We start from the raw sequence: 23,896 nt of genomic DNA, 5'->3' as shown, positions 1-23,896 counted from the left end.
CTCCCTGTGCCATTCTGGATGCAATCCAGTACCAACATTTGTAGAGGAAAAGAGTCACTCTCCTGACACTAGTATCATGGTTGCTTATTTGGCTGGGGCACAGTCGTGGTGATGCTAGAGCTCTGTGGTTGCATCACTGGGCCTGTCACTGCCAATCCAGCGCCTCTGCAAGTTCAGCTACAAACTCTGAACCTCACCGCCATCCTTCCCCAGTCCTGTCCAGGTCAACATTAGCAATGCCAGTATTAGGAAGGTGGTTCCAACCCACCACATTAATCACTTCTGTTGGACACTTTCTTCATGTAATGTAAGGTATGTGTTTCTGAAAAAATAGTCTTCTTGGTTAAATAAAATCCATATACTGTCAGACAAATATTTTTGAAGAAGACTCTGTGGGTTCTGAATATAGCATGTCCAGTTCATGGATGCTAAAGCATGCACGAGATACAGTTAACCTGGGACCCATAGGCTCCTCCTTTCACTCTCTGGTGCAGAAGAAGATCAGGAGCTTCTTTCATTTTTGATTTAATTTGTTGAAACAAACCACTTTCTCAAACTATGGCTTAGCTGTCTTATTTAAGCAAACCATAGTAAAGGTAAAGGGACCCCTGACCACTAGGTCCAGTCGTGGCCGACTCTGGGGTTGCGGCGCTCATCTCGCTTTATTGGCCGAGGGAGCCGGCATACGGCTTCCTGGTCATTTGGCCAGCATGACTAAGCCGCTTCTGGCGAACCAGAGAAGCACACGAAAACGCTGTTTACCTTCCCGCCTATTTATCTACTTGCACTTTGAGGTGCTTTCGAACTGCTCGGTGGGCAGGAGCAGGGACCGAGCAACGGGAGCTCACCCCGTTGCGAGGATTCGAACCACCAACCTTCTGATCAGCAAGTCCTAGGCTCTGTGGTTTAACCCACAGCACCACCTGCGTCCCAAACAAACCATAGTTAAGATCAATAACCAAAGCTTTCAAACTTTTCATTATGGCCAGGCTGAAGGAAATGGGAGAGCCCAAGGCTTACCCAAGTTCCTCTTCATAATGCCAAACTATGGTTCAGCATTACAGCCAAACCAACACAGTGCTTGCTACCCTGCAGTATTCTCACCTAAACCAAAGAGTAAAAAATAAAATAAATCACAGCTTTTTCCTCCTTTTTTAAAAAAATGAAACAAAATTAGAAGTATGAAAAGTTGAGAAACAAGTACTATATGCCTTGAAAATGTAAGTGCACTATTCTTGTGCACTATTCTCATATCAATTAAGATTATAACTTTTGGTAACTTAGTGAGTTTCTCTTAATCAGTTGTCCCAAACCATTATGAGCAATCCATTAGTGGGTGGAAATTTCCCCCTGGGTCCAGGGGCAGGCAATCATTCGAAAAAGGTGAAAGAGAAAATTGTTAATCTTGGTTAATGTCAGAAACTAATATTATTTCCATTTGGCAGCTGGCATGCAATAAACGGAGTTCATATATACATAATTATACTTAACGTTTATGCTAAGAATGAAAACTCATTTGAAAGATATGTTACTTTGTTATAGAGTGATACTAAATTTTAAGAGAAGTACTTACATGACTATAAAATAAAGAACAAATGGCTAATAATTAGTTTACTGTTTCATTTTAAAGGTTTTATTTCTGTGCTTGAAATTAAAAACTATTCTGACTGTTGACTGACATCTAGTGGATAAGCTGCGAACTGTCTCCATCAGATTCAATTAGAGGACATTTCCTTGATACCAAGAGCTAGTTGTAAAATATTAATCCACTTCCTAAAAGGATTAAAGTATATTAGCATTAAAACTTCAGGTAGTATAACAAAATAATCTGGAAAAAGTTGAGCACCCTGGTGCATGTTGCTCGCACTGACATTCTATTGAAATCAATGGGATTTCAGTGAGTAGCTATTAAATTGTCAAAACAGGACGTCTGCTGTTATCCACCATCCATTAATAAATAGGCTCAACCAACTTTCTCTGGACTGTCACAATCTGTAGGAACAGAACAATGAATGGAATTAGTTCATAAATTTTCAACATGGTTTGAATAAGATGAGACCCTGTTCTCATGTGTCATATAGTATCCACATAGTCCAGTAGGTGTTCTTCCTTCCACCTGATCATTTCAATAATTCTTGTGGAATAATAGGAAATTTCAAATGTAAAATGAGACGCAAATGAGGGCTCTTTCTTTTTTTCTCTATCTGTCACTACAGCAGAAGGATGTACGACCCTTGTCAGCTTCAGCCTGAATTTAATTGTATGGATTCCTAAATGAGATGTAGAACCCAATCACTGCCAGTTGGCACTGGCAGACGTGAATGAATATTAATATGGGTTGGAGCCAGACTTAAGTTAGCTTAGAGTAGACCTATTAAAATCAAAGGGACATAAGTTAGCATGACAAAATTAAGACTCATTAATTTCAGCAGGCCTACTAAGCATGACTAAGTCTGAATCAAATCCTGTATTAATTGTAAATATTAAAATTAAGGATTCCATCAGATGAAGGAAACAGGACAAGTTTGATCAATGGTACTTTGCAAACTCTTCAACCAGCCCATTTTTGTTGACCAACCTATTAATCAGGAATTATTCACCTGGAATTATTCAGTCTATACCATACTATTATATAGTATTTTCCATGAAAGCTGATTTAAACCTGTGGGGAGATGTTGAAATTGAAATGCCATTTAAATTTTTGAGCTAGCACATATTGTATAATTGTTGTACGATACTTGAACTGAATATTGTGTTGTGGCAAGAAACGTATACAAAATATCAAGTGGAATTTGCATATAATCAATATTATTCTGATTTAAAATAAATGCCCTACAAAAGAGGAAAAAGTGATTTACTGTGAGGATTGTCTTACAGCAATTGGTAGGCCCACAGGGTCTAAAATTAGAGCAGCACTTTAAAAACTTATATATCAAGCCTTTCTAGAGTGGAGGTGGAAAATGCAGTAGCAATATTGGTAGGAAAGGTTTTATTGCATTTGTCCCTCAGGTCATTTTCCAGGAAAGATTTCTACTAGACTTAGCTGGCAACTTGATTTCAAGAAGGTTCGTAAATGCCCTTTCAGTCCCTACCTACTGTAGCAACGTACATAATAGACAATTTCATTCCATAACAGATTCTTCAAGATTAGGTGGTTCTGTATTGTCCAAAACAAGGGTGCTCTTCCAGGTTGTCATTAAATCTGCATGTGTATGAGCTGAACAGCTGAAAAGGAAGCCAGGATAAATTAAAAGTGACTTTGAAGAAGTAAAACTTCTACTTGGAACAACTTCTTGTATGGTGTTGTAGCGGGGAGGTCAATAATTAAGGTTTTTGTATTGAAAGGCTTAGAGCTATGAAACAACAGACCATTAGTCATACCCAGTTAAACTTGATTAGATAGTCAAAATCACTCTCAATGTACCAAGATATCAACATTCGTTCATTGTGTTAGTCATGGCTGCTATTTTTAAAAATAGCAAGAAACATGAGATAAGGAAAGTATCCCCCCTCCTGAGGCAGGATAAATATCATTCTGCACACCTGAAAAAGTATTTTTTGCTATCAAAAAGTCATTTAAAAAACCCCCACACTCTATATCATTAAACTAGCACTTGAGTCTTCTCACTTGCTTACACATTTAGGCACAGTTCACAGCTAAAGGAATGAGCCTGTGTGAACCTTGAGCTTGTGAGCTCTGCTTTCTCCTTCATGTGTACATTGAGAAGATAAAAAAGCATCTACTTTACCTTTAGAACTAACCACAGTCTCCCATGACATCTGAATTGTGGTTTGTCCAAACTATCATTGGTTAACAAAGCAGTATATCAAGCCTGTTGGAATTCTGCCTGGGTCAGAGGAATGTGCCACAGCGTAGGCACCGGCAGATATTCCTGTCGACCTCCCCGCGTCTCCACTCTGCTGATAAGCAGGCGAGGTCTCGGCGATTCTTCTCAGATGTGTGAGAGGAACACACCGTTCTTCCTCTCTCCCCTTTGGTGTCCCCCAGGGAGGGGAAAGAAGCAGACAGAAAACTATTTACATCTTTTATTTCTGTCTCTCATATCAGTACAGAGAAACATGTCTGCACTCGACAACAGCAAGAAGAAACTCCACCCATGTACTTCCAGTACGGGTCATATGACACACACACTGAGCTAACATCCGGTGCTCAGTACAGAATGGACTGCCCCTTTGTTTCCATGGCAACAGTCACAAACATCCTGTCTGGCTTTCCAGCCACAAGCAGCTGACTGAGCTGCTGGAGCCTTTGCTTGCTGCAGCATTGGTGCTTTATGGTAACATACTCCCCCTAAAGTATCAATGCGTGCTGCGAGCAAAGCGTCATCCAGAGAAGAAAACAAACAGTTGTTATACTTATAACATTCCCCTGTTGTTTCAGTTCCACCCTTGGAACTACCCGCCACTGGTTTAACCAATGTACCTCTCTGGTTGTGTGACTTCACATTTCCTTGGTTAACAACTCTCTGTTGTGCCTTTGTCTCTGACTCAGACACAGCTTCAATCTGTCCTTGGTCGTTTACAACAGCAACATATGCTAGGTTAGCAAACTCCTTTGAATACCTCTTGGGTGGTACACCCTTCGTTGCTCTCTCAGACCTACGTAAGAGTTGCTGCTCTTCTCTGCTTTCTGGTTCAGCCTCTGAACTCTCTGGAGAACCAGTAGTAAGCTTAATCAGTGGTTCATCCTCCTTTTCTGAGGGTCTAGTCATTATTTGAGATTTCCTCTCAATGACTGTGACAACTGAGCTGTCTGAGCTATCGCTGTCATCATCATCAGTATCACTGAACTCAATAAGATCAAACTCATCATCAGAATCATCAGAATCCTCTGTGGAAAAAGTGTTAACAATCACTCTCTCCTGTTCAGGAGCACTCTCTAGAAATTTTGTGAGAATCACCTGACCAGATTCAGACAAAATTACTCTGTAGAGACCTTTTTCATAACCTACGAAGATGCCTCTGGCATTCTTTACCCCACTTGGAGCTTCTGTTCTCACATGAGACCCGAAAACCTTAAAATAGGCAACAGAAGGTTTTCTATTAAACAGCTTCTCAAAAGGAGAACATCCCAACTCTGTTGAGACTTTTCTCAACCACACATGAAGATAGGACGCTAAAGATTCGGCCCAATAATCATGTGGTAAATGTGAACTCAGCAATTGCGCATGCATCCCCTTTTGCAATTCTTTGTTCACCCTAACACAGACACATTTCTCCCATGCTTCTTCGGAACTAGCAAGTTTGTGTCTTATCCCTTTCTCATCCAGGAACCTCTGGAAATTCTGTAAAAGAAAAACTGGCTTGTCATCTGTGAAAAGACAATCAATGTTAGCATCATGCATACTTTTAACCTTGTCACAAAACTCCTGAAACTTTTCTAAAGCTTCCTGCGGTTTCTTCATCAAGTAAACCCAAGAATAATTAGTGTAACAATCAACACACACAAGGTAATATTTTGCACCGCCTCTAGATGGTTCTAGAGGACCAATCACATCAGCAAACACCCGCTGAAATGCTCTGTGGACCTTCTTAGTCACCTTCTTGGTGTTCACACTGGTCAGATCTGCAAGAGAAAATTCGTTAGAATTAGAAGTATTACATTTCATGTAATCACTTTGATCAAAAGTCAACAAATACAGTCCATCTTTCTCTTTGGCAGTAAGAAACAGTTCTCCATCTTTGTAGATCTTGCATCTTTTAGCATCATAGTACAGTTTTAGTCCCTTCTTTGCAATCTGCGAAGCACTCAGCAGACTAAATTTCAGTTCTGGAACCAGGTAAACATCGCTTATAGTCAAGTTCAGACTCTCAAGATACACAGTTCCAATCCCGGTCGCTTCCAGCTCTTGACCGTTGGCTTGTTTCACAGTGAAGCTTTGCTTCTTCAACGTCGAAAACAGTTCTCTGTGTGGGCAGAGATGTTTCGTGGCGCCCGTATCGATTATGAATGCGTTCCCAACATCTGGCGTGGTTCCTTTCGCCATCATCACCTTTGCAGGTTTCACCTGGCAGTTGGTACGGCTTTTGCTTGACGCCTCAGGCTTTGTAGAGCTGTTCTTGGCTCCTTTTGACTGTCGTGGCTTCTTACAGTTTCGCTGTAGATGCCCAGTCTGTCCACAATTGTAGCATCGGATGGCACTCAATGCTACAGCATCACCAGTAGTGGGAAGATTTGAACTCTGTTCTTGCCTCCCTCTGTCTTTCACTTCCAGTGCAGCAAGTCTGTCGTGTTCGTTCAGGACGACGGCACACACTCTTTCCGCGGTTAGCTGCTGAGCAGGTAGCGAACCAAGCTGACTGGCAACAACCTTATAGGTGCGGCTAAGGCTGTTTATCATCATGAAGCAAAACACTTCCTCCTGAAGACGGAAATTGCGTTCCACCATCTGTTGACGCAGAAACTTCATCTCTGTCAGGTGCGCTTGAACATCTCCATCAGGCGCTAATCTCAGATTGGTCAACTTCTCAAAATACAGCAACGCTGAAGAACCGGCATCTCTCTGATGCGTTGTACGCAGCGCGTTCCAAACCTCTTGCGCAAATTCCAAATGCTGTATATGCACAAGCTGCTCATCTGAGATGCACAGAATTATAGCAGTCCTAGCCTTCACATTCTGTGACTCCCAAGCACGCGTTGGTGCTGCAGGGATGGGATTCTCAATCACCTCAAACAGTCTCTGATTGTGCAGCAGGGCCTTCATCTTTACAGACCAAGATGAATAATTGTCATTGGTCAGGAGGGGTGGAGAAGGCAAGCCTCCCCCCTTCTTGGCATCCATTTTGAGTCCTTGCATTGACTCTGAAACACAAGCCTCTAAAATCCAATAGCTGGCTTGTTTACTCTCTTGACACCTGGCAACTCTGACACTGGCTGCGTTGGAAAGTCCCTTCCAGCAGTTCGTGAGGACCTAGTCATAACAAAGCTTTGTTTTCGCCTCTCTGAAGCATAGTCTGACTGTCCAGCCCTCTTTAGTAACTTTCCATTGCTCCTCTCTGAGGCACAGCCTTCTGAAGGACGTCGCCTAGCAACAGCGCATTCCTTTCCTCGGACAGGAAACCACAAAAATGCCTGGTATGCAGGCCTCTTCTAAGTTGGAGCTGCTTTCCCACACACGCTCTCCGTGAAGCAGAGAATGAATCATTCTGCATTCACACTTTTAAGCCCTTAAAAGTCTCATACCTTGAGCATCGGCTTGGCTGTCAGCTTCTTCTGGTCAGCTTCTGGCTGCAGAGAATCAGCCTCTCAAATCAGGCTTCCATGGAGCAGAGGAGGACCTTTCACCAGCCTCTCATCCAGATGTCCGATGGATCGAAGAAAACAGCAACCATCCTCTGCTACCACTGTTGGAATTCTGCCTGGGTCAGAGGAATGTGCCACAGCGTAGGCACCGGCAGATATTCCTGTCGACCTCCCCGCGTCTCCACTCTGCTGATAAGCAGGCGAGGTCTCGGCGATTCTTCTCAGATGTGTGAGAGGAACACACCGTTCTTCCTCTCTCCCCTTTGGTGTCCCCCAGGGAGGGGAAAGAAGCAGACAGAAAACTATTTACATCTTTTATTTCTGTCTCTCATATCAGTACAGAGAAACATGTCTGCACTCGACAACAGCAAGAAGAAACTCCACCCATGTACTTCCAGTACGGGTCATATGACACACACACTGAGCTAACATCCGGTGCTCAGTACAGAATGGACTGCCCCTTTGTTTCCATGGCAACAGTCACAAACATCCTGTCTGGCTTTCCAGCCACAAGCAGCTGACTGAGCTGCTGGAGCCTTTGCTTGCTGCAGCATTGGTGCTTTATGGTAACAAAGCCATGGTTTGATCCTAGTTTGTTCTAACCATCCATGGACTTCGGTTATTCAGAGAAATTGCAAGGAACCAGAGCTTGTGGCAAATTTTCAGGAATGCACTTTAGTGTCACTTGATAAAGACTCCCTTTGCCCCAGCTTTGCAGAAACTGAAAGATTAAGGCTGGCTTTTATGGGGAATCAATATCTCCTCCACTTCAAATTCCATTAGACTAACACTTGCCACAAAACTTTCAAGCCCAAATACAATTCTTTTCCCTCGCATAAAGAACCCTGCTTTTAGCCACTTAGCCATGGATGATTCAGAGTGAATATAAAAATATATAGATTTTTCTTTTTTTTTACTGCCACTAGCACAATGGTTCTTGCACTTTCAAACAATGTCTTGGGTGATGTACTTGAAGCATTAGTTGAATAAACTGTGATTGTTATAGAAGAGCCTCAACAACTGAAGGATACATTTTCGGCTAAATTTTCTCTGTGTGAGTGTCTTTCCATTATTTCAGTAGCAGTTTAGGCTAGAGACAAGAAGGTAAACTATGTAAAAAGCATTCTTCTTACTTGTTTATTTAAAGAAAACAAGTTAGTATTGTACTGCAAAATACAAAATCATGCCAAAATAATGTTGAATCATGACAACATATAGGCAGGAAAGTACTCTTTGCATTACATAACGTAACCCGTACGTTCTTCATGAATGTAAAAATTTCTAAATATTCTGCACCAGGTAGGAGGGGAACAGTTCCTCAAAGAACATAGGGTGTACTCAAATGAAAGTTTTCAAAATCTGGACAGGCTAACTGGTGGTGGTGGTGGGGTTCAGCCACTGACCATTGCACATTTACTCGAATTGTGAATTAAAGTAGGGAAAGTTATCATAAGGACACATGGCTTCTGTAACATTCTAAGTCCTAATGAAATAAAAGAAACAACAGCGTGGAATTAAATACATGTATCATTACCTCCCCCAGAGAAAATGCCCCATCTAATGTGGATTTAGTCCTCGATGAGCTCCTTTCTTTAGGTTGCTGCAGCTCACACATTTTGTCAGGGGCATAGTGTAGGTCAGTAATGTGCACCAGTTAATGTGGCAAACAGAACACAGAATGGAGCCTTTGCCTTGGGAGGAACACAGTTGTAGTCTGAAATGTGGTTCGAGTCCTCCTACAACAGCCAGTCAGATCTATCGCCCACAAGAAATCGGTATCACTCACAGGAGAGCTTGGTCACTGTTTTTCAGGCTGAGGAAAACACAAGAGCCCAGGATGAAAAGATCATCTGGGATCAGGGGGCATCTGAACAGAGAAGACTGCTCTACCTTATGCATTTCTAAATCACCTCCCTTCCTCTCTATTGGGGTAGCCACTTTATTTATTTATTTAATGTCAAATTTAACAAAGAAGAAAAATGGAAAACACAGAAAGATATATATATTTTTTTAAAAAAGGGAGAGGGGAAAAACACTAAAGACTACCAGTTCACATTGAGAAGACAATAACCACCTTCAGTACTTCCATCTTAAAATCAAACATATAAATTGATACAAGCCATCCAGGTGTCCAAACAAGCATCCATGTGAGATTGGCATTTTTTTTTAAAAAAAATATGTTTCAATGTAGTAAGGCTAGTGAAGTTCTCAGACTTTCAGCCTGGGACAAATGACTTCATCTAATGAATGGGCATCTCTTCTGGTTCAAATGCTCTGGGGGTATTACTACAAAGCAGAAGGTTTTCTAAAAGGCAAGCCATTTAACTGCATACTTTCATCTATATAATCTCTGGTTATGAAGAGCCAGAACATTTTGTCTTCAGCTGGTCTGACTTCTGAAACAACCCAGGCCAACACAAGACTATAAACACCAATAAACTAGTAGAAGATTAGGCAACAGCAGACCAAATTTGATAGATATTCAATATACAGTCGTACCTTGGAAGTCAAACAGCTTAGTTCCCGAATGTTTTGGATCCTGAACATCACAAACAGTGACTGTTCCGGTTTGTGAACTATTTTTGGAAGCCAAATGTCCGGCAGAGCTTTCTGCAGCCAATCAGAAGCCTCACTTCAGTTTTTGAACATTTTGGAAGCTGAATGGACTTCCGGAATGGATTCCATTTTACTTCCAAAGTATGAATGTATTATATTGCCTCTTGACGAAAGAGAAGCCATTTTTCTTCTGGTTTGAGCCAAAAGTTAGGCTTTCAGCCTGTTAAACATGACTGGTTTGGGATTCCTGCAGTATAGTTTCCACTTCTATTCAACTGTGCAAATGGGTGGACATTTCCACTACACGATTTCTCATAAATATTTTTCAGCCCCTATTGGGAAACTGTCATTCTTTCTCATGAGGAATGAACCACATACCTTTATTTTATCTGGGGTTGTTTTTTATATTAAAAAAAAATCTAATGCTTGAGTTTGGAATAGTATATATCTATACCTGAATGGATTTTTCCTCCTAGGAAAAGAATGTCATATTTCTTTGGGAGAGCAGTAGCGTTAGTGAGGACATCTGCTTGGAATCCAATTTGTGGGGTGCTATGAGAGAAAGGCATTTTGCTTTATGATAAAAGAAAAGCAGAAAACTTTCAGCAAATAGATCAGGAAGAAACAAAGAGAAGCAAGGAAAGCACTCTGATGGGATGGCACAATGGGTCAGTTTCAGGATGTGTTAAGGGCACACATAAAATGAGGATGGGGCAGCGTGAGGTCCATGGGTAGCAGGTTGCCCATCTTTGCTTTAGGTTCATCTACACAATTATGCAGATATTTTGCTAGCCTTTTATGAGAATGCTCCACAAGTCTGACTCTCTGCCTCAATCTCTTCCTGATCTCCCTTGTTAATATGGGTGAGATGGGAAATTAGAGAGGTAAGGGAACCTGTAACCTTTTGTGTATTTCTCTTAGAAATAGGAGTATGACAGATCTGCACTGCTGCACAGAAGATTCAGCAGTCCCATCGTGATATAAGCAGTCATTATTCTTTGGTCTCATCTCAGACCTATTTGCATGCCTAGCCAGCAAAACAGACCTCATGCAAAGAGGCATTTTGTGATGTGAGGGAGCATTCTAGATGGTGTGCTTTTATATTGACACAGCAAGCTGAAATATGATGTGCTTTAAGTCTTATGTGGAAATGCTTTTAGTCAGACCCTTAGGACCATTTCACACACTACATAAAGGCAAACCACAGATAGCCAAGAGGTTGCTCCAGCTACAATGGGTGTAGCTGAATAATAAAATGTGTAGTTCACTTCAGATTCTTATATGTTTATTTTAAGGAATGTATTATCTGCTCAGTGGATATTTATCTCCTTTAAATCATTGCTAAGAAATTGTGCTTAATTTAGTTGTACACAAAACTTGCATTTGCAGAGATTGAAATGTGTGCTATATTTGTGTTATTGTGTATCTGTAGAAAATAATAAACTGTTCCAGCATATTCTTCATACCTGATAGGAGTTTGCTGTTTGAGTCACCTACTGTGTAGGGAATTCTAATTGAGCTCTTTGGTATGAATATTCATGACAAAAATGAAACTGGTTTAGAAAGAGATTATACATAATTCACTGCTGCCTTGGAACTGCACTGACTCATACATAGCTGTCAAGATTTACCTGGGGAGAGTTATAATTCATAAAGTGTCTTTTAAAAATTACACTAGCATTTGGGGCAGGACAGTGTCTGATAATTTCTTCACAGAACTTTTCAAAGATGATCACATGAACAAGCAACATTAGCTTTTAAATTCTCCACTTGTGTTCTTTTGATTAGACATGAACTTTTTGGTTTGTATTGGTATGAAAAAAGAAATGCTCTTTGAATGATCAGGTACAAGTGACGGTAACTTGTTACTGTTGAAACAGTTTACTGTGAGCTGCGTTATTCAAAGGCAAGAGAGGAAACTTCACATACTTCTTGGAGGCTAATACATGTTCTACAACCTTGATTCTAAAAACTGTTGCTGGATCAGTCCCTGTCACACGCAAGTAAAATACCTTGTATCTCCTTTTGTTTTTAAGAAATCCTTTGTCCACTTTGCTATCAGACTTATTTTTACTGCCTGGAATCATCAATAACCTGCCTCTTTCTTCCATGCCATCAAATTCAACAGGTATTTTGAGCGAACCATTGATAAGGAAGTCCAACAGTGTCACATTTGACTTCAAAGGAAGAAACGTCTGAAAAATGAGGGAAGTGGTTAAAAGGAAGTTGAAAAGGAAGGTCAAGTGGCTAGAATCTCTAGAGAATGCATGGGGGTTATTCAAAACCACAGTAATAGCAGCTCAGAGAGAATGTATACCACAGATCAAGAAATGTGCAGGCTGCTAGAGGCAAGAGGACTTCCTTCATGAAATGGAAGTTGTGGCAGATGAGGAGAAGGAAAAGGAATACATACTTTGGAAGAAACAGGCAGTAATGGAAGAATACATACTTTGGAAGAAACAGGCAGTAATGGAAAAAGAAAGAAAGAAAGAAAGAAAGAAAGAAAGAAAGAAAGAAAGAAAGAGAATTTGAGAAGTACAGTGGTACCTTGGGTTACGAACTTAATTCGTTCCAGAGGTCCGTTCTTAACCTGAAACTGTTCTTAACCTGAGGCATGCTTTCGCTAATGCAGCCTCCCGCTGCTGCCACACCACCAGTTGGGAAATTTCCAAACAGCCAGCCAGACACGTGTGCTCTAGCTGCCAGGGATGGCAGCCGAACATGATGGGGCACAACCACTGGCCACCCAGGAAAGTGGTAAGAGGCCATTCCTGGCCGTATTAACAAATTAACAATGAATGGATCACCAAGTCTTCTTCATGCACCACATAGTTAAACTATGCAGTTCCCTACCAGAAGATGTAGGGGTGGCTACAAATGTGTACAGCTTTAAAAGGATTCGAGACAAGTTGAGGATAAGGCTGCAAGTCTCCCAGTCCTCTGGCCTTTAAAATGGCAGTGGGGGTAATTGTTTTTGCTTGTTACTATGGTATTTATTTTTGTGTTTTTTATATTGTAAGCCACCCTGTGATCCTCAGATGAAGGGTAGTATAATAATAATAATAATAATAATAATAATAATAATAATAATAATAATAATATAAAATAAAATATAAAAAATGATGGCTGTGTACTACCTCCAGTATCACAGACAGAATGCCTCTGAATGCTAGTTGCTTGGAACATGAGAGAGGAGACTGCTGTTGTGCTCATGTCCTGCTTTCAGGCTTCCAGTAGACATCTGGTTGACCAGAGTGAGAACAGGATAATGAATTGAGTAAGTCTTTGATGATAGTGGTCTGGTGTAGCAAGGGACCTTTGTCCTAACTCGTTCTGTGGTGGCGGCGATTTCTCTGACAGATCCTGTGAATGATGGAATGTCACTTCTTGAGTATGATGACATTTCTAGCATGTGATCCTTCTGTGGAAGCCAGAGTGGTGCATCATACCTGAAATGAAGGGTGACTGGTGGACAAACTGCTGAAGATGCGTCAGCTTTCATCACTGACATCTCTCATTAAGTAGTTATGAAGAGAAATGCTGGCAAAGGCTGCCTAAAACTATGTTGACTTCTTTTTTTAAACAGATATACAATGGCTATTTTAACTAATTATTGCCATTTCTAAAGGTAAATCCAAAAAGGGTTTTGCTAAGTTTAACATGCAGATTTTGTGCTATATATTTGAAGCTATTTTTTCTTCAGATGTGGGTATCATCTGCATACGTCAATTAAATATGAAGTAAAAATAGTTCAAAAATCCCCAGCCTACTTAGAACTGTCAGAATAATATGTTGAGTCAAAATTTTGTTCAAAAGTGAGCTAACTATCACCACCCACAGGCAATCCATTTGCAAAAAAAGAAAAAGAAGAAAAAAGAATCTCTAAAATACATGCTAGTTATGTCCAGTTCATTGCAGCAAGTGACCTCAGGGTCCTTGGAGATTCATTGTAAAAGCACTTTAGAGAAGCCTGCATAATCTGTGCTACATAAAAGTCATTTAAGGTTTCTTCTACATGTCCTTTAAACATAAATGGTAGTATTACTTGACAAGGTTGAAAAATAAAAGACAGAGAAGCAACATTGAGAGTTGAGTGAAAACGTAGAGACATCTTATGTTTCAGATGAATACATTAAACAGAGATCTTACACCCATTTGTGGCAGCTCCATCTTTGCAATTATTCCCCCTGTTCTGCTCTGAACTTTCTCTACTTTTAATCTTTTTCTCCATGTAGGGTGGAGCTGCATCTACTAGCCAAGTGTATGGAGAACAATGGATGCAAAAGACAAGGAAATAGCTCCTCTTCCGGATTTTCAGTGTTTCACATCAAGGCAGGGACACATTTTGGCCCCACAAAGTGATCCTATAGGTCCACGAGAGACACTTTCATCAGCACCAATAACAAGAATCAGTTCAAACCTTGATTCGGTGCTTTGAAAATTTGCCCAGTTTGATCCAAAGTGCATTGGAGGTGGACAATTTGGTTTGGGTTTATTTTGGAAAACTAAGCTTTGTGTCTCCTCCACTTTCACTATTATGGAGAAATTAAAATTTGTCCATAACTTCTTTTTTAAAATACTTTTGACAGAAGTGAATGAAATTTGCTGGCATAGTGGCTTCTCTTGAGAGAATAATACTACAGACAAACAGGCTCTGGGGATTTTGTGTGGGGAATGTTTTAAATATATGTGTTTGTTTGCAGTCTCTCATGAGTGCTTGAGACGATAAAATGGGGAGCAGAAGAAATAAATCTCTATCTGACTTTTAGAAGACATCTGAAGGTAGCCCTGCACAGGAAAGTTTTTAATGTTTGAGGTTTTTTGTGTTTTAATACTGTGTTGGAAGCCACCAAGATTGGCTGGGGCAACCCAGTCAGATGGGCGGCATATAAATAACATCACTACTACTACTACTACTACTACTACTATTAACCAGGCAACACATTTTGAGCTTCTTGGAGGAAAGGTGAGATATAAATGTAATAATAAATAAAATATAAAAGTACAAAGCTGATTTGACTGAAGTGGATGTGTGGGCATACAGTATGGTAATGTCATAGCTTTCCTTCTCAGACTCAGACCTCAAACTGTTACTACGACGGAAGGTTTTGAAAGTTTTATTGATGGCATCAAGGTTGAATATTGGGTTACAGATTAGAAGCAGGTAAAGCATAGAAGACCCATAAGACATGGTTAGGCTTAGCTAAGGCATATATCCAAAAATTGACACACACCCTGTGCTCTCCATTTGAAGAGTGAGGCAGGGACACCTATTTGTGTGGGTTATTTCCAGAACCTCAGGACTAGGCAAGCAAACAGGTATTAAACCATAGAGGCTGGAGGTACATAGTTTGCTCAGACTAGCCCTGTTGCCTCTGCATTCTTGATGAAAGAGGTGGAGCCAGTAGAGCCAGCACCACGTTCGACTTACAGTATCCCCAGGCAGCAGGGAGTGCATAAATGGTGCTGGTATTTGATAGTTGCTGCCTATATATAAGTGGCAGGAAAGTTGGGAAATAGGTCACCACTATAGTTACATAAGAGTGGATAACAAAAATTTGGAAGGTATCAGTGATGCAGTGAAGCACGGTGTGAAGGTAGCAGTCAAGCATGCAGTGGAGATAGGAGTGAAGCTTATGCAGTTGGTCACATTAAGAAATGGCAGACAAAGAACATATTGTTTTCAGAGACAAATGGCTTCTATTAATTGAATTTATGAAAAACAGACGCAATGTAAATATTGATTAGTATAGTAGTTGTCACGTTTAGCACTTTTTAAAGTGGGTGCTGCTTTTCATCTCATTTATGAATATTTTACCTATGTTTTAACCCAGTTATTTTGCATGTGTAAGGTGAACATTGATTTGTTCTTCACAGAAAGGATGGTAATCTATTCCTTTTTAACCACACTACTTTACATTCTGCTGATGGAGTACACCAGATTGAGGTAGAATCTCCAAGTCATCTTTCTGTCTAGAGCACTGATGTTAGACATTTAAGTGTTAGATAAAACAAAAATACTGTTGGTTTTACTATTGAAAATGCCTCTTCCATCAATCTGCAATAAGGAATGTGGTGCTTTGTGCTAAAGTGGCCGTGCTAAATTGGATTACCAAGCTATAGTTCAAGCAATAGTTCAGATGCTGCTATGAGAAAGACATCTACTTTTTAAACTGTTTGGAGTGATTTATATGTCTCTTTCAAAAACTTGCAAATATGTTCATTAATGGCTCTCAAGGAAGCAGAATTTAATGAAAGCTATATGAGATGGAAAATTTATGTATTTTCATAATGCAATAATGTCCTTCCAGAAATATATGCTATTTTTTTATTTATGGACACCATGCATCAGTCCTTTTGAAACGCTTCTCTCATTCTTGTTCTACATGGAAAACTTGGAGTATGGATGGAAATTGAATTTTATGTGATTTTTAAAATACTCTGACATTGTGTATTTAAGCAAAGAGACCTGTGTTGAAATCCTGCCCAGAGATATTTCCCATTATCCCTTGATGAGGTTGTAGCTGATCAGCCATAAGTAATTTCTGGTAATTTCTGTTTGCCAGGGGAAAGCATATGTACCACTAAGAGCTTGACTTTCTGGCATAGTATAACCAACTTTGTGAACTATTATTAGAGGACAATGGTGACAGATTTCACTCTACAGCTTGGGAGGCACAATAACAGAAGTAAAAGAAAAACAGTGGGTGGAACTTTGGGTTAAATTCAGCAGAACCATGAACAGTGTGGCTGACGATCATGGCAAGGAATGAGCTGCTGATGACCAAACTAGATGGGATGCTAAATGCAGCTTTAATTAGCATGGTTTTCAAAGTGTCAATAGCATGTGCAGGATAACCGGGAAAGAGTTTGTGATTAAAATGTGCTCCCTCAAATGTAATAAAATACTCCTTGCAAAGGAAAAGGAAACTATGGAGTCATGTGTTTGATCTGTCTGGTAGATGCATGACATGTACGTGTGAATGGAAGAAGATCGCTGAACTCTCCTGCTCCTGCTCTCAACCACAGAAGACCCATTAGACCTTGGTAGGAAGGCTCATCAGACTTTTCTTCAGCTTTAGTATAAACACGGACAACTGGGAAACACTGGCCTGAGAGCGCTCCAATTGGAGAACAGCCTTTTACTAAAGGTGTCATGGGCTTTGAAGACACTCAAACTCAGGACAAAAGGGAGAAACGAGCTAAGAGGAAGGCATGTTTAGCAAACCCTCACCATGATCAACTCCCACCCAGAAACTTATGTCCCAGCTGTGGAAGGATGTGTAGATTCAGAATTGGCCTCCATAGTCACATACGGACTCACTGTTAAAACTGTGTTTATGGAAGACAATCTTACTCAGCTTTGAATGATCACCAAAGAAGAAGACTTCAGCCTTGCTCAGTTGCATTGCAAGTGTCTTAAGTGAGTTCATGATACCAGAGCAGATGAAGGGAAAGGATAGGGATGAGATGGTATGTGAACAGAGACATGTGAGGAGTGCAGTGATGGTGGTGATGGTGGTAATGTTGAGAGAACCAAACCATGAAGATGCACCAGAGGCTTTCCAAGCAACTCAAAGCAGACAACATGAAAATGACTTATTGTGCAGTTGGATGAAATCCTCACCTTATCTGTGACCACATAGCTTCATAGAGACAGGGGTGCCTGATTGCCTGAGGAACCCATACTCCCCAACTACAGTTGAATAGATGCCAGAAGTCTTTTTAGTATAATGATAATGATAATAATGTATTATTATTTATTTGCCAGCCACTCTGGGCGGCTCCCAACAGAATATTAAAACACGATAAAACATCAAACATTAAAAACTTCCCTATACGGGGCTGCCTTCAGATATCTTCTAAAAGTTAGGTAGTTGTTTATTTCCTTGACATCTGCCATCTGCCTGGTTCCCTGTAACCTTACTTCTTGCAGTGAGGGAACCGCCAGAAGGCCCTTGGTGCTGGACCTCAGTGTCCGGGCTGAACGATGGGGGTGGAGATGCTCCTTCAGGTTGTCACAGTGTAGAAGAACCACAATTGGTCTGTCCCAAGTAGAAGGCAGGACTTCTTGTTTTTCTTGGACAATAACCACACTTGCTGCATAGCTAGATGCCTTTCTTAGATCAGGAAGAGGAGATTGGAAAATTGTTTGTGGTATAATGTAAAGTCAGATGTTCAAAGGAAAGATGTTCAAAAATAAACATTCTACTGCATGTGCACAAGCCCTTTAAGCAAGCCAAAAGTAGCTCTTTGGATCCTGGCCACTGTTTGTTGCTATTTCTACTTGTGCAATGGTTTCTCTTTTGAGTCAGATAGAAATACAAGGAATAAATAAATCATATCAGGAAGCATTTGTGGCGAAACAATGTGTGTTGCTCAAAATTCTTGGCAACCAAACCCAGTAACATTTTGTAAAACATGATTTGATGTTAGAATGCCAAATTACACATCACGACTGATCAACTAACTGTGACTTTCTGTAATAAAGACTCCACATGGAAAATGTTGCTCAAACAACATCTTGGATGCAGAGACAGACAATATTATTCAGGTCTACTAACAAATGGTCTGATATTCCCTCGCTGCTTAAAAGAGGCTGATGCTATTCCTTAAGGTGCCAGAGTAATAGTCAGGTTTTGCTCATCTGAAAATCATTTTTTAAAAAACCAAAAAACCCCAGCTTTTCTAATAAAGCAGAAATGATGCCTTTTAGATGAAAATCCAGCAGAATTTCACAGCAGAATTCAACTTGGTTAGTATGGCACTCCTAATCGCATAATTTGTTATCTACCCTCTTGATTTAACAGGTCTAGTTCTTCAAAGCGGTACAAGATTCATCATAAAGTGCAAGTCTTGTAATAAAATAAATATAAATGTACACTTTCCCCAGAAACTTAGATTTAACTCATCTGAAATGTTCATAATGTAAGGAAAGATGGATTCAGGGCCCTTCAAGATGCGAATTTTAGTGAGTATTCGGGGTGATTGTTCTCTTGACAGAGGGTGGCTCCTGGAGGGGCAAGGGGGAGAACAGTGAAGAGAGGAACCCTCAGGTATTTCAACATTTTGTTTGTAGCTGTTAGAGAGGAGAAGTTCGCCCACTTCCTGCTCACATTCTGTGCCCTCTTATACAATCTCTCTCTGCGCCTCCTTCCTAAATGCCAGGAAGCCTCTGGAGCCTCCACTTGTTTTTTGTGTCTATGTTTGCTTTCTCTTCTGTGGAAAGACAACAAGTTTACACTCGTGCACAATTGCACAGGGAGAGTAGGTGCCATGGAGCCATAGCACAACTAATTGCTGTTTTAAAGGGGGGGATGAGGGCAGACAGCAGGGATGGAAACAATGAAGTGGGAGGAGTCAAAGGAGGCCAGGGCAGAGTTAATAATGCGGAATTATTGAAAAATATTATTTTAAGCAGCAGGAAGAGCAGATGGCCCAGAACAAAACCATTAGAAATGCACATTGAAAGTGTAATGTTTCATTTTTATCATATAAACATTGGTTTAGTTTTTAATTACACTTAATTATTTTCCCAGGGCACTCCAATCACAGTGATTTGGGAAAGGGATATGTTGAAATAAATATTAAAACTAATCCTGCCCATTCCCCTATCCAAGCCCTTAGAAAGATCTTTGTTCCAGGGAGCAGAGACTGTATCACCAGAAGTCTAGGGTGATTGGTAGCAGAAGTCCACACCCCATCAATGGCCCCTGGGATATTATTCCTGCCCCTGCCTAAACCCTATTGGACCCACTCCAAAATGGTAAAGTCTTCTCAGCTATCATTTTGAAATTTAGCAGTGTTCTTACTTCAGAAGGGGTGACAATGCCTGCAAATCTCATCCAAATCTGACAGAAAATAAAATATATACCAAACTTTAGAGGTGTCCTACGCTAAAATCCCTGGATGTGCCTGCCTACAATTTGGCAAGCTTACTCTACTTTGGAGAGCCTCTTATGCTTGGAAATTTTATCTACTTCCTTGAAAAGGGGAGGAAAGTTATAGATATTTTTATATTCCCAATTACAGTGAATTGAAGGGAAATGGATTTGTTTTTAAGACATCTAATTCAGGCCAAAATAATGAGTTTAATGGGAAAGACACAGAGCTGCTTCAAAACAGAACAGGCTGCTTCCCAAAGCCCCGGGTGCAAGCTAAATCTTATGGCCGGTGTACCTGCCCCCCTTTGGATTCCCAGCTCTAATTTGTGCTGCATCCTATTTATAGTTTCCTCAGGATCCTGCTGACATTAATATAACCCTGTGCTAGTCCCCTGCCCACCAAAATATTTTGCCATAACTAATGCAGTGACTCTGATCTCTGTGTTTGTTTCCCCCAGGAAGTCAGCCAATGGTTGACCTAATGCCAGTTGTAGGCAGTCATAGAGGTACATTTCTGGTTGGCCACTGTGAGAACAGGATACTGGAATGAATGGGCCATTGACTTGATCCAGCTGGCTGTTATATTCTTATTTCATCAGTACTGTGTCTTGGAATAATACTGAGACTAGAACATTGTGCTGTACAGGTTACTTGCACACACCATAACACACACATTTTCTAGGAATTTAGTTATATTCATTATATTTATAACCAAGCTAAAAGCAATGTTCATGACATTTTGGGCACTGGCCATACCTAGGCCTGCTTAGCATCACTGAGGACGCTGCCACATCTGCCTGCTGGGACCACATTGCATTGCCCCTCTTCTACATAATTTTGGGAAATGCTTATAAGCATTTATCTTCAACTGAGGAACACTAGATTACATACAAAGCTTATAACATCCTCAGACCCTCCAAGTGTCCCTATTTTCCAGGGATAGTTCTGGATTTACAGAAGCTGTCCCTGGTTTCTGATTTGATCCCAGAATGTCCTGTTTTTCCTTAGGGTGTCCCTATTTTCACTGGTGAAATTTTGGAGGGTATGGAGTTATCTGACCCCCAAGCCAAGAAGTATCTATATAACCTTTAGAAGACATCTGAAGGCAGTCCTATATAGGGTAATTTTTTAATGTTTAATGTTTTATTATGTGTTTATATATGTTGGAAGCCATCCAGAGTGGTTGGGGCAGTCCAGTCAGATGGGCAGGGTAAATAATAATAATAATAATAATAATAATAATAATAATAATAATAATAATAATAATTGTAATAGAACATCCCTGTTTTCATTGGAGAAATGTTGGAGGGTATGCATCTTTTCATCTAGTCTACAGCAAAGTCTTGCTATCACATTCACCGCCACAGTAGCAATCACCTGGAAGAAATGTAACAGTTGATGGGAAATATACATTTTGATGAAAATATAAGATCTCTGTCATTCAATTTTTCCAGTCGTTTGATTCAGCCGTGGTGACACGAGGAAGAACTGCTGTGCAAACACTTGTTACTGATCAGATATGACATTACTTCTGACAGAATATCAATTACGTCTCGATAGGCATGACTGCAGAAACCTGGTGTTTGATGCATTCTTATAATTTTGTACTTTCAGAATTTGAACTTTGGAGAATCTCCTTTGTAAAACAATCTATATTTGCCTGTTTATTTAAATAATTTGTTAGCCACTCTCAGAGCAGCTTGTGGATAAACAGGTTATGGAACTTGATGTGTTTCTTTAGCATGTTTCCAAGGGTGGAAGACAGGTGGTTCTTAATGTCTGTCCATTCTCATCTAGACTTACATTCGAATGCACATTTAAAGTTCTAAATGGCTTGGGATCCCCAAGCCATGAAAGAGCATCTCTTCCCCATGCAATCTATATTAGAGGCACATTACTTCACAGTAGCAGGGGATGTGATGGGGCAGATGGAACCACCCACCAGACAGCAACATCTATTACCAAATCAATAGTGATAATGGCAGGTATTTTATAAGTCAATTATAATTTCATTCTCAAACACACATAATTGAATATTGTTGCTTCCATTCAACAGGTTTTTGTAAGGGCAGAAATATTAATCTACTGTCCCTGTCCCCCCCCCCCCCGATTTGGGTTGGTGTAAAATAGTGGGAAAGTGTGTGAGCAGAAAATCCGAAAATCCTTGATTCAAGTCTTTCTTCCGTCATGTGTCCTCATGATGGCCTGAAGCAAGCCACTAGCCCCTCATCCTTTTTTCATGACATGGCTTACCTTCCAATGATATTTTAAGGATTGCTATGATAAAGCATGCAATATACTTGCTTCTTATATCACTCCCACTAGATGTCAATATAATGTAATATAGAAGAATGGGGCATCCCCATCAGTTTTATTGAGGTCACATGTTGGTTTGTAAGGCAAAAGGTGGCAGCCCAGTTCCCATTAGTTCAGGCCAACTTAACCCCAATTCTTACCACCACCACATCACATTACTAAGTGCAGCAATGATTAAATGGCTTTTAGATGTTGCCAACTCTTGACTTAAAAAATAAAACAAAACCCCCAAACCCAAATTCCAAACATTTAAATAATTTTCAATAGTGGTCTTATTGTTATGCTAAATTATAATATTTCTCTGCATTCGTATAATCACTTTTGCCTTGAAGCATATGAGGCAGCCATAGATTAACAACTGAGACATGATCACTTCTAAGCAAATTAACCTTTTCTGTCTGGGCTAAATTTTCTATTAATATGAAAATCAGCTGCAATTTAATTCTGGTTTGCTTGCATGTGTGCTTTAATTTCAGAACTTATATATTTCCTCAGCTGCACTGTGACTGTACACAGGCATCTACGACAGCTGAGGATGTTATGGGGAAGAACTTTCTGACAGTAAGTGCTGTTTGGCAGGGAAATGGACTCCCTCGTGAAGTTATGGACTCTCCTTCATCTAAGAGTTTTTCTAGCAGAGGTTGGATAGCCATCTGTCATGGATGTTATAGTTGAGATTCCTTCATTGCAGGGGGTTGGGCTAGATGACCTGGGGTCCCTTCCAACTCTATGCTTCTATGTGAGATCAAGAGCCTTCAACCTACAGCTGGCAGAAATGACCAGTGTAAAGCTTCTCCTGGTAACTTTGGTACTCTTCATTGGTCTCTTTCATTGGACCATGCACAAGGAGGCAGGATGTTTCCACTTATCTCCCCATCTGCCCACCTTTCAAAGAATTGTAATGTTGGAATGGACCCCAAGGCCCATCTAAACCAAAACCCTGCACTGCATTTAACAGACATTTCATTTAATCGGCATGACTAATTTAGGTTGATTACTTTTCGTGGGTGTACTCTTATAGGGCTGCATTGAATACAACTGCTGCATAAAGACAGGGTAGTCAAAATCATGAGTGAAGACATTTCCCAGACGCAAAGAGCACAGAGGAAAAACAAGGGACCAGCTGAACTGTTTGTTTCCTCATTTCATAGCTGCCATTTGCTCAAGGCCAGTACTAGAAAAACGTAGAAAAGAAAATGAAAGAGACTTATAATTTATAATGCATACTTTCATGAACTGCTTGAAGCATTTGACTAATTTCAAACACTTTTCTGAAATGCTAAGCTGCCCTGCATATGAAGTGTGCTAAAAAATCACTGCTCCAAAAATAAAGTGTCATTATAGATTGCTTTTCTTTTGTGTTATTTACCTGTTTTGTTTACATTTGGCTGCTGTTGAGTTGTTTCGCAATATTATCAGATTTTATTAATTGGTTTGATAGCTGAGACCACCTTCATAGACCTGTTAGTTAAATACTGCACCATAACGCCAAGCTATTGCACACTGCTGCATAGCATTAAAGTGCTTTTTAAAATGCCCTTGACCTCATTAAAAATAACAAGACCTCTTTACAGCTTTGCAAGCACTTAGCTAGGCTGAAGGGTGTTGTAAAGAGGGTGGAATATATTATGAAGTGCCATACAAAGTCTAAACTAGGTAGGCAATTAGTGAACTAATAAGGGTGCAGAAGTATTTCCTTGGAAACTGTTAATTTTTACATCGATAAGTAATTATCATTTGTGCTGGTAACACAGCATAAATTCATAGCTCGTGCTGGTCTAATAGCATGGCTCAGAAAAATAACAAAGGGATTTTAAAGATTGTAAATGTAATCTTATTGTGAGAAACATGGAAATATAGAAACCCAAATAGGGGG

This window comes from Podarcis liolepis, assembly GCF_965112155.1.
Source record: "Podarcis liolepis genome assembly, chromosome: 4".
NCBI lineage: Eukaryota > Metazoa > Chordata > Lepidosauria > Squamata > Lacertidae > Podarcis > Podarcis liolepis.
The sequence above is the reverse complement of the archived record's forward strand: the minus strand, read 5'-3'. Positions refer to the sequence as shown.